Genomic DNA, 12,054 nt, shown 5'->3' with positions numbered 1-12,054 from the left:
TCACGGAAGTTTTCAGCTATGATCAAACTGCCGAATACCAAAATCGCATTATGCAAGCGCGCCGGAAATATTATAATATTACGTAGATACGTTTACAGTAGTCCTAACTACAGCGCTCCGTCCTAACATCAAGTCTGCACCAATTGTCGGCGAAACAATGCGAGGCGATGTGATTTCGATGCTACCATGCGTCCCGGATCTCGCAGTGGCGGATCTGGAGTAATATTTTGCATGAGGATTGGAGGTGTGATAAGAATAAACTAGACAAAAAAAACATTGTTGAACACTTTCCTATGATAAAATGGTTAAAAGAGAGTCGCGAAGGGCTTATCGTTCGCCACGTTGACGCATCCAGAACCGAGTATTTTTACCTCGAGTTCACGGCTTTTATTTCATATGTACAAATTATCGTCACTTACTTAAGTTAAGTGCGATTATATGCGTGAGTTTTTCTCTAAAGTCGTCAATCTCCGGAAATACAAAAAGCAAATTATACTTTTAGCACGAGCAGAAAATGTATTCGAAAAATGAGTGAAAGGTAGAATTATTTTAAGCCCTTCCCAAAGGATTCAAGTGTTGTCCCCATACCTTTCCATTCTCCTGTTTATCAATGTAACGCTCATATATGATGACTGGAGGCAAAGAAAAGTAACGTCTGCCTCTCTTCCGGATCAGCCACTTACTGTGCCCGAGGTTTACCGCGACAAGTCAGAATGACTTACATACTCATCATATATACTCGTACATCACTGTGAATGCGAGTATTTTCAATTTTCTCTTTTGGAATTTATTGTCTTGGGATGAGGGACGATTTTACACTCTCATACGATATTGCAGTGCTCGAGCAAATAACATGCATCCTGCTTAAAACTATACAGATGTCTTTGTGCACACGATTACGACTCTGAATATTTATGCAATGTTGTATTATGCAAAACACCAAAATGATTCTACATGCGTAAAAGTACAAATATTTCGCGAACGAGACGTTTGATTTGTGTTTTTGAAATAAAATTTAGTTTCGCGACGAATTCGCATTTGTGTTTTCAGTGTTTGCATATGCTCCGTGAAATGCTCCAAAAGTTTCTTATACACTCCTTCCTCCTCTTCACAACTGCAGATCGGAAATTTAACTTAAAAGGTTTTTCTATGGAAACATAAGAGATTTTTTTGAATTTCTTCAGCACTCGAAGTAATCAATTGTTTTCTCGAATACGAATCAAAATATCAGTATCGTTAATTTTTTTCATTCCAAGAATGTGTATGATAAAACTTATGATTTTGACTTTTTATTGTTTTTTTTTTTTTTTATTCGACAGGTTTAGGAAGAATTCACTCACAATCATAACCACTTTTTGTGAACATATAACATTGATCTCAAAGTTATAACAATAAAGTATTCAAATTTTATATTCTAAAACATCTCGATTTAGTTTTGCTTTCATATGAATGCATAAGTACTACAAAATGTTACAAAATTAATTTACCTTAAATTTAAACACTATGTATTCATTATATGTTCATCATGATTTCTACCGAATTTAAATTAAATATATATATATATATAAATAAAATAAAAAGAGAAAAAACAAGGATAAAATTCTACCCCTAGACTACAGTTTAAGCTTGTGTTTCCCTCGACAGAATGTAATTTTTTTTCGCCAAACATTTATTTTACGTCCAGGGGAACTAAACGCAGTACAGTCGTAATCGTCTCGCTCGACCACGCAGGGACCCACAGAGATCGATACCTTCGCAGATTACCATTACGAACAAACATAAACGACGAGTACATCTACCACGGAGCCTCGGCGTTAACTTTTTATTTAATTATAAATTTTTCGCCTACCCAGCCGAGCGGTAATTTCATCTCGAGAGCGGTATTCTAGTGGGTGTCGTGTCGTAGACGGCGTGGCGTGTGCAAATTGACGGGGAATTTTTCGATCCAATAATTCGGCGAGGGGCGAAGAGAGCGGCGGCGACTTTTTAAAAACAGCCTTTAGAATGTCATAACGAAACGGAGTATAAATCAGCTGCAGACCCCCACGACTAGCTCACCCCGGTCGGTGTACACGTATAGATATACGTACGGTATTCTTCTGCAGCGACGAGAGATCGAACCGGAACGCGCCAATCGTCGTGACACTGGAGGGAAAGACCGGGGGGAGAGGGGCTGTTTAATTTCACGGTTCGACTGGCAAACTCTATGCACTACAAATACTATATACATATACTCGTAATACACTAGTGTGCGTGCTGGTTTATACGTGTGTGTGTGTGACTTGGTTTTCAGTTCGCAGAGCAAATACACACGGGATGCGGCAATGGTGATCCGCGTAGTTAGCGGTAGGAAGTGTAGCGTTGGGGGTTGATACCGCGGTCACAGCGTGCGGTTTGTTTTTTATTTTCGTCTTTTCGCGACCCGTCGTCGTTGAGTGCGAAGAACAGAGTCTAATGTAATGTCGTCGATATGCGCGTGCACATGAATTAATAGACTTGGCCTTAAATCTCGCGCTTTAATCGACACCAACGACGAGGGTGACAACGTGTCAGGACGACGTGCACGCAGGTACTCACTTTAATGACAGTCAATGAATGTATTCCACCCAGTCCCGTCGTCACGAAAAGTGTGTACATATAATAATACGTCATAATAACTAAAAGTAGGGGTCGTTTTAAGGGGCTACGGGCCTCCAAGCCAAGTTCTAGAAAATCGTAAATCGTTAAAAAAATATTACATACAAAAAAAAACACACTATCGATTAATATAGTAGACACGTGCGAGTGTGTAGTCGAGATCTGACGGTATGTATCGGCTATTTATACTACGAAAAAACTGTAAATAAAAAATTAAAATATCCCATAGTACAGAGGCCCCGAAACTTATATTGAGGTCGAGCCTTGGCCCAAAGTCTGGCTGCTAAACCATATGAAATCTTAATTATAAAATTAAAGTCTAACATCAATATTTTTTAAATAAAAACCATTATCCTCAGCCCCTGGTAGGCCTTTGGAGCCAATATTTAGATGTTGCGGCCTTTTTAAATATTGTTCACCTAATTAGGACTTCAGCGCCACTGCTGTGGTATGATATTATATTTTAAGGAAAACAAAATTGCGTAGCACACATCTGTAAGGATAACGGGAATATAACTTGAGGAAATACTAAAAATAATCTCTTAATAAAACTTATAGGTATAATCTTATTTAATAAATAATCGTAATTCTTATTAATGGGAATGTTCTAATTCGAATGGATCACATTATTGATATTTTTTCTAATTCTAAAAATAGAATTTGTGTTATAAAAACTGTTGTTTTATTTTTATTATAGTTTTGTGAAAGTTATTACCCCCCCTCATCTCACCTTAAGTATCTGGACTTAACACAGTGCCCGTTATTTCACGTCTCCCACAGATGAAAACGAACTTTCGTTGCTTTCGAACGAATCGCGCGCGCACACGTTCGTCAGCAATTGGCACGTCGTTTAAAATAACAGCTCCACACACCGCGCGATAATCATGATTAGTGATTTCTAGTTCTATAAATTATATTTTGTTTAATTAGAGGTACTAAACGATGTTCATTGTACGTAAAAGAAAAAAAAGCTATCGCGGTGACTGTTCGATTTTTCCTAACCTAAAAACCATTTTGTACCGTGAGATTTCTTATACACTCGATCAAGTGTATTTATTTTGAAATATGTCTCAGACTTATAATTTATAAACTTTCCGTATTGTATTTGGAAAATATATATATATATATATATATTTCATATAATATGTAATCGTTCATCCGTATAATCGAATAGTTCATGATACCATTTATACAATTGCACCGCACAATAGTCTTGTACATAAGTAACATTCACCAGTCAAATGTCACATAAAACGCTGTGTGTTAAAATACTTTTACCGATCAATGATAACAATCGTTTCTTTTGAAACAATGATTTTATAGTTTTATTCACGTTAGCAAATTGAAAATATATCGAATCACGCGTCGAATAATGTTTGAGAAAATAGGAACATATTTTATTGAATAGTTTTCAATCGACCTATGCAATTGTATGTATGTTATACCACGTGTGTAGTGGTGAAACGGTAAAGATTTGAATCATATAATAACAAATTAAAAAACGATCCACCACACTCATTATTTATGCATCATAAAATACTATTTTATAATAAAAGTATATATTTATACGGGATTTGTTTTCATTCATTTGGATCTACAATATTTATTTAAGCGTTCAGTTTCAATTCATAATGTACAATATAGACGGGTATTGCTCAAACAACCTTATAGCAGAAATAATGTACTATCACGGGCATGCAATGTTTTGATTTTAGAGAAAAATTAATTTTTTTTTTTAATATACAAATATTATAAATGTAAATATATATGTATATGGAGATATTAAATTGAGATTATAGCGATAAAAAATCCCTGTAACGATAAAAAAAAGATGCATTTATAAAAATAAAAATTCAATATAAGTATTATACAGGTCCTATTTTTATTTTTATTTTTTTTTTACGAACGCCATTTCTGTTCTATTGATTATGCTGAATATGTTATTTATAGAACAGTTGTTTTAAACATGTGAAATTTTCTCGCTCAAACTTCTATTACTCGACTATTACGACGTAAACTTTTTAGTGGTCATTGATTGATAATATAGGGCGGACGTTAAAAAATAAAAATAAAATTACTAAACCTTTTGCAGGATCAAAAGAAAGCTTACGAAAAATGTAAAAAAAAACCTTTTGCACCGACAATTTGTTGCGTAAAAAGGCTTTTTTTTTCCTCTATAAAATACAATAAATACACCTTTCAAAAGTACAATTAATATGCATATATATTTACTATCTACCGAATCATTAGAAATATATTTTCGCAATATTTATTAATCTTTTTCGTCCGTTATATTATAATACAGTAATTATGTGGACCTATAATTGTGCGTTGCTGTTGCTACCGAATTATCTGCACAGTTACGCGACATTGAACGAATCATGGCGTTTTGATAATAATTACAATTAACTTTTCACTGTTAAAGATTTTCGAGTATAGATTTAATAAAAAGATTATTCATAATATAATAGCGAGCCATTCAAAACAGTTAATGACTTGGAAACGAAGAAGATAGGGGATCAATTGAATTATATCACGATGAAATCAAACAATTATCGTGGCGAAGAACTCAACGGGTGGGAGAAGAAACGCCTTGATGTAATGGTAAAAAAGAGGTGATGCGAAACGCAGAAAAAAAAAGTACACGAAAAGAGAGAAAATTCGCCATAAAAGATCACCATTAACGGCTGATTCTGGCGTATTATACCCATCTCATGTTTGTGGTTCTCAAATCATGTTCATTAGAGAGTTATTTGGGATTCACGGTCACATCTGAATATCATAAGATTCAAATACTACTTTTAGTAAAGCTGTTAAATTTGTATCTGTTGCATAATACGAACCGATATGAACTTTCTTCTATCAAACCTGATGGTGAAGCATCAATAAACGCAGTAAAAAATAATATTATAACATTATTGATCGCAAACCAAACTTGTAAATCATTGAATCGTATTAAAAATATTAATTTTTTTTTTTTTTAAATTAAATCTTATATTTTGTATTCGTACAGAATCCAAAGCAATGTAAAAGAAACGAATCATTGATTGGTCAGTTTTTAAGGGTATAGTGGTTTAAAATCGGAATTCCTGGTCTACGGTGGTACGTGGCTTCTTTTTTCCGCACCTCAAAGGCTCCTCCACGAACAAAAAAACACTGAGAACCGCCATCTTATGTGAACTCGCGTGCATACCCAAGCAAACATTTGGCGTGCATACGATTGCGGAACGAGAGTGATGACCAGTAAGGGCGCGTCGTAGATTTCGTGTCGCCGAATATTTTTTCCGTGCCAAAAACTACCCTATATATTACACACCGGAGTTCGATGTTTTCGCGAAACAAGCCCGCCAATGCATACACGGTTATAAAATTTGTTTTCGCATTTTATACTCCCACGGAAAGCCAACTACTATACATGTACAATCACATGTTTATATGATACGGGTACACGTCGTTGGCCGTTTCCGATGGATTCGTCCTGTGCGACGAGTCCGGTAAAATGCAATGAAATACGACGCGTTTCAAAATATGGTTTCAAAATATGCGACGAAAAAAATAAATATATTTCGTATAAAATGGTAATATTGTAGAGTGCACAGGGACGAGACGCATCGTCAAATCGTGAATATCGATGGCATCTACACGTTAATTCAGCCAATAGATGTCGCAGCAGTTCGACTCGGTACAGTTTTTGCGTTTGCATTTTTAATATTAACACAATTGACAGCGAATCACAATGGTTTTGTTTTGTTTGTGTCACAAGTTTACATCGAGTGAATGCAAACACGTCTTGTGGACGTGTCCGCGTATGTGCTAAACATTTTAACAATAGGATGTATTTTCCAAGACCAACGATAATGCGGACCATTCGTCTGATGTCGCCTAGCTTTTTTTCGCGTCGTCAACGCTTTCGATTTAATATCCCATCTGCAAGCGACGGTGTTACACAACACTATCATTACGAGCTTAACAATATAAATACGTGCAGATGAAAATACGGTAAGGCAGGCGTCCTGTCCGGTCCGTGGCGCAAAGGAATAGAAAGTTCACCGATCTCGTCTCTTGTCGGTCTACACGGGAAATGTTTTTCGTACCAATAACGCATGGTACGCTAACAAGGCTTCGCATGACTTACGCGGTACGCGCATGCCGAGGTCGTATTTAAATCAAATATTATCGTATAAAACATATCACCGGCCTGCAATAAAACTGCACAGTATGTAATTTCTTTTACCGATATTCCATTAATTTTCACGAATACAGAGAGTATTTACAACGTATCATATTACATGATACGGTCTATCGTTATATGAATCCTGTTTGAACACTAAAAGCAAAAATAGTAAAATAGCCACTTGACGCAACAAGTTTATTGTTACAAGTCGACGTAGAATTATTACAACACTTAGTAAATGTGTTAGGCTACTACGATGATACAATGCGATGTCGTGAAATGCGACTACAATTGACATTATTGAAAACAGTGCGCGTGTTGTGCACGAACAGTATTTCTTAAATTTTTAAACTTAAATTTTTCATCGAAATCATCGCTAGATTACACACGACTTATGAATTTGATGGACTGAAAATATAATATTTTATAGGTATTATTAACTCATTGGAATTGTTTTAATTAAATTTGTTTCGAAGTAGGTACATCGTATCATTTGTATTCATCTTCAATTATTAATAAACGTTTCGTTTTCAATCATTTATTCACTAATCGGAACTGAAAGTCTATGAAATTGTGATTGTATGGTTTTCAAACTAAGCTCGCAGTCATTAAAAACCCATCGATGTACTAACAAGAGTTACATTTTTTAATTTTATATTTATAATTAGAATAAAATATGTAAACGCAAAACGCTGAACCTATTAATTAATTTTATAATCATTATAATCATAATTATTTACGAATTAATTAATAAGAAAAAAAAAGTACTTAAAATCCAAGTAAAAACGGAATAAAAATATGTCAAATTAAAGTTGTGTAACAGTGTTAAACTATAAACGTAGCAGAGGAAATGTCATGAAAACATTTAATTTCTAATTGAGTTATGATATTTAACGAAAAAACTCCGTGTTTGGGAACAAACAAGCCTGTTTAATAAGTCTAACGAAGATACGCTTTATAATTTAATTTGAACTTTTGAAATTTCCAAGAACTGGAGGTATTCACCACCTCTCTCATTGCACGGGTTTATCTTTGAGCACATTAGTTGTGCCGAGGAGAAGGACATTTTGTTTATGAATACGAGCGCTGCACATAAATTTCATTTGCGACACATTCAATTTGGAGAAGACAATAAACGATGGCGTTGAAGGCGGCGTTTATCAAGGTCTATAGAAACGGAAGCAATAATGAATGTTCGGACACGTAATTTTGAATTTTTCCAAATGAAAAAGGTAGTTTACTCGAGGAGAAAATAAAAGATTAATTAAAACTAAAATATTCGTATACATCGGACAAATATTTTTGAACGATTATGGTGTTGTGTTCGAACGAATTCTCAGATCTATACCGGAATATAAAGATAAAAAAGACGGCAGGGTAAATATTTAATTAGAAATTTGAAGTGAAAGCCATATGGGTTGTCATTTACCGTGAGCGTTTTACGTTATTTTTTAAACTAGTTACAGGCTCTTTAAAAAATGTGATATAATATTGTACGAAACTTACGAATGAAAATTGTGTGCAGTTTACACAACGTCAATAAGACAATATTATCATTTGTTATTATGATTTAAGCAGATCGTACGTTGAATGGAGTAGAACACGCAGACGAACAATTTTAAGGCGCTGAGCATGCGTAGATTAAAATTGGGTTTAAAAGTACAAGAACGACGGAAATTGACGATTAAAACGAACCAAAGCTTGAATGCTAGCAAAGCAATGCAAGTATATTGTTATAAAAATGAAATTCATAAAACAGTTTACAGATGGATTACAGACCACGGTGTTTGTACGTTTTTTTTCAACATGGGAAACCTTTAACTGAAGCCTATTAATCGATTTCAAAGGAAGTCAAAAATTGATAATAATATCAACTCGAAAAACATAAAATATCCATATTTTTCGTTTAGAAATGTACATAATTAATAAAGTTAGATTTCGTATCACGGTGTATGTCTACGGTATACACAATTGTTACCGAACCGGTTCGGTTCCACGCCATTCATGGTTAACGTTACACACACACTTACAAATACATCTACACAATTACACATATACGCATGCACGCACGAACACATTATTCCTAAACACGTGGCGAGTTATTGAATTAGCGCTTTCAGGCGGTATCCGATGTGCGGATGTACCGCTGTAATTCCATTGTCGGCGGCGGATAATGGTGGAATCACTTTTGCCTCGGCCCGCAATATATTATTTTTAAGTATATAATACCTGTGCAGAATTTTCGGGGGTTGAGGTTGAGATAAAGTGGAGAAGGGTGGAGCAAAAAGCTATATAATGAGATTTGTCTCGGTCCTAAGCCCTGTCGGTGTATAGACAGAGGAGTTGTAGATCCCTCCCGCGTGCGTACATATAAAGATCCACCACCGCTAACACGACCAGACCGAGGCGGGTTATAAGCGCATTGCTGTACGTCTGTGTGTATCTGTATATACAAGGTGCACGCTCGGAATTCGTGGGATTGAGGGTAATGCTCTGGGGAGCCAAATATCCTCGCCGCGTGCGCATCGAATTCAATACGAAAATGTAGGCGATTAAATAAAAAGGAAAAAAAAAATTCATGTCAATATTTGTAAATAATTGAAAACAGTATAATTTGGACGTCACCACGTCACCGGTGGGTTATTTACTAATAATAAGGTTGATACGCGTTTAGTAATAGAAAACCAAAACCGGATGTCTGGAAGTATAGATATTTTATATACAGTCGTTACGAGTGCATTATTCGTGCAGGGTGGGAGGAAAGCTTTAAAAAGAGTGGTAGAGCAGCACGACGAAATGTCAAAACGTCAAAAACATTAAAAACAAAGCGACCTTTATTTATTACTCTCTTTAAATAATAAATAGAGGCGATAACGCGGTGGTTTTATTTTTAATAGTAATGGAAAACCACTAAAGTTTTAGGTGTATTTTTTTTTCGGCTGACTGCAAGTTTTCGAAATGCATATAAAGAGAGGAAGCTGCATTCGAGTGAAAACAATATAAATATTAAACGGGTTTTACAACGGCGGTGGCACCAAGTATAAAATAGCAAGTGAAAAAGAGAGAGAGAAAGAAAGAGAAAGAATGAGTAAAAAAGGGTACGTATATGACGTCCCTCGGGGCCTACGATGCCAAAAATGCGTTTTTTACAACAGTCGAATACGGTTTTCAGTCGGTTTTTAACGTCGTGTGTCAGTTTTCAGACGGTTTCCATTATTATTACGCACGACAGGTAAATAAAACTACGACGCGCGACCGACTACGCAGAACTACAGCACCGTCGCGATAAATAATTCAATTCTTCTTATGATTATTAAACATTTTTATGCATACGCGCGTGTACGGTTGTGTAAGACCATACACAATATTTTGTTAAAATTTTCATTATGCTAAACGTTTCGTGGTCTCCCGGACACATGTCGACACCCTAGGCGGACATTTGGTTGAATTTTTGGCGGAGCTATAATAATTCAATATAAAATAACCCTCAGGGGCTTCTCTCCCGCACTCCCTTCCCATGCACAAATAAAACTTATTACTATTAAAAATATAGATATGTTTAAAATGTATTAAAAAAACACTAAATAACGTATATTTAAAAATAATTAATATTTTATTTGAATGACAAATATCTATTTGTATCAGCAAAGATATTCAAAATATCATCGCTTTTTATATTTTTCGATATATCTTTTTTAGTATATAGTATTGAAAGGTCACTGAACCTATCTTGAACCAACGATATCCTAACCAAATTTTCATTATTTTTTTTCATTTTACTGAAACTTCTTTTGCAAGTAGCCGAACTAATTGGTATTGTTAATGCTATTATAAATAGTTTTTTATTATTTCTTATTTTACGATTTTCAAAAAAAAATTAACAGATATTTATAGAAACAATGAATACAATTTCTAACAAAGTTTCGATTTTGGAGGGGCTATTAAAATATTAGATGGGACTAAGCCCCCCTCTCTTCCTATGTCCACTTATGGTCGGTACCCCCGTAAAATAATACTTATAACCGGTACCGTATTTACGGATGAAAAAGGGGATATCGTATCACATCGATCCTGTGAAAGGTTTATAAAATTATATTATCGTTGTAAATATCGTGCAAATAATTTATGCAGTGTAGGAAAAAAGTAAAAAAAATTAAATGAAATGATATGGTTTCTGAAATATAATTACAATCTTCTCAAAATCATACTGATACGTACGAGTAATTTATACACATAATGGCAGTGTAATATAATTTACGATTAAACATTTAGCGTGATCTGCATTACTTACGATTTTAATGAAAATATAACTTTTACTGTCGTTCGTAGAATTCTTAAAAATTTTTGTTCAAAAACTAATAAATCTTGGTTTTCCGTGTTCACCACTGTACGCAAAAATATATGTATCGCGTATGATGAAGTACACGATGTCCGTTCTATTTATCTAAGGAAATTCGACTTTATTGTGTATTTTACATATAAAAAAGTGAATAAAAGTTTTTCAATATATCTGTATTAAAATTAACTTTAACAATAACTAAATATTTTATAGTGCCCATTCTCCCTCGTGATGCGCCATTACTTACAACAATCATAAATAATAATAATAATAATAACAACGCCTCCGACACGCTGCGGTTGAGACCCACTACCGTGCGTAAATCTAAAACGTTTTTAGTCGAACTAAGTTCGAGATACGAACGTTTTACAACAAATATATTATTATATTATATATATAATAAAGTTGGAACGTTGGACGAGCTTTTCGAGAGAGCAACGAGGTTAGTATGCATAGGTACACGTACGCAGGCTGCAGGTTGGCAGGTGCGCCGTAGGTAGGTATAATTAGTTGTTTGGCGAAACTTTAAGTCATATAAATACACGCCACTGCTATACAGGTGTACGGCACTACATCTGGAAAGCGGACGGTAAACGGAGGTGGTTTGAGGGAGAGAGGGTTAATTCGTCTGAATTTATGATTACGTATATGTACCTAAGCGATCGGGTGCGCGAAACCGCGTACGATAATTCACGTTTCCCGGGATTCCCTAAATTTTGAATTATTTCACTGGAAATTATTATAGCCGAACGAGAGCCGAACGATAGCCGAACGGAACTTTCGTCGAGATCTCGTTGCGATCATTACTATAACGGTCGGGTGCGCGTGTTCGACTCGGGACTGAAATGGGTTAAGGATACATAACGCATGTGCACGCTTATGCGACCGAACAGCGGGTCTTGCG

At 35.1% G+C, this 12,054-nt stretch overlaps 1 protein-coding gene across 6 annotated transcripts in view; it reads right to left on the bottom strand.

The window, feature by feature from the left end:
* LOC112684558 (semaphorin-2A) overlaps positions 1 to 12,054 on the bottom strand; it is a 478,554-nt gene that overhangs the window by 69,108 nt on the left and 397,392 nt on the right. The window lies entirely within an intron of this gene.

This window comes from Sipha flava, unplaced genomic scaffold (genome assembly GCF_003268045.1).
Source record: "Sipha flava isolate LNK unplaced genomic scaffold, YSA_version1 252_pilon_pilon, whole genome shotgun sequence".
Classification (NCBI taxonomy): domain Eukaryota; kingdom Metazoa; phylum Arthropoda; class Insecta; order Hemiptera; family Aphididae; genus Sipha; species Sipha flava.
The sequence above is the reverse complement of the archived record's forward strand: the minus strand, read 5'-3'. Positions and strand labels throughout refer to the sequence as shown.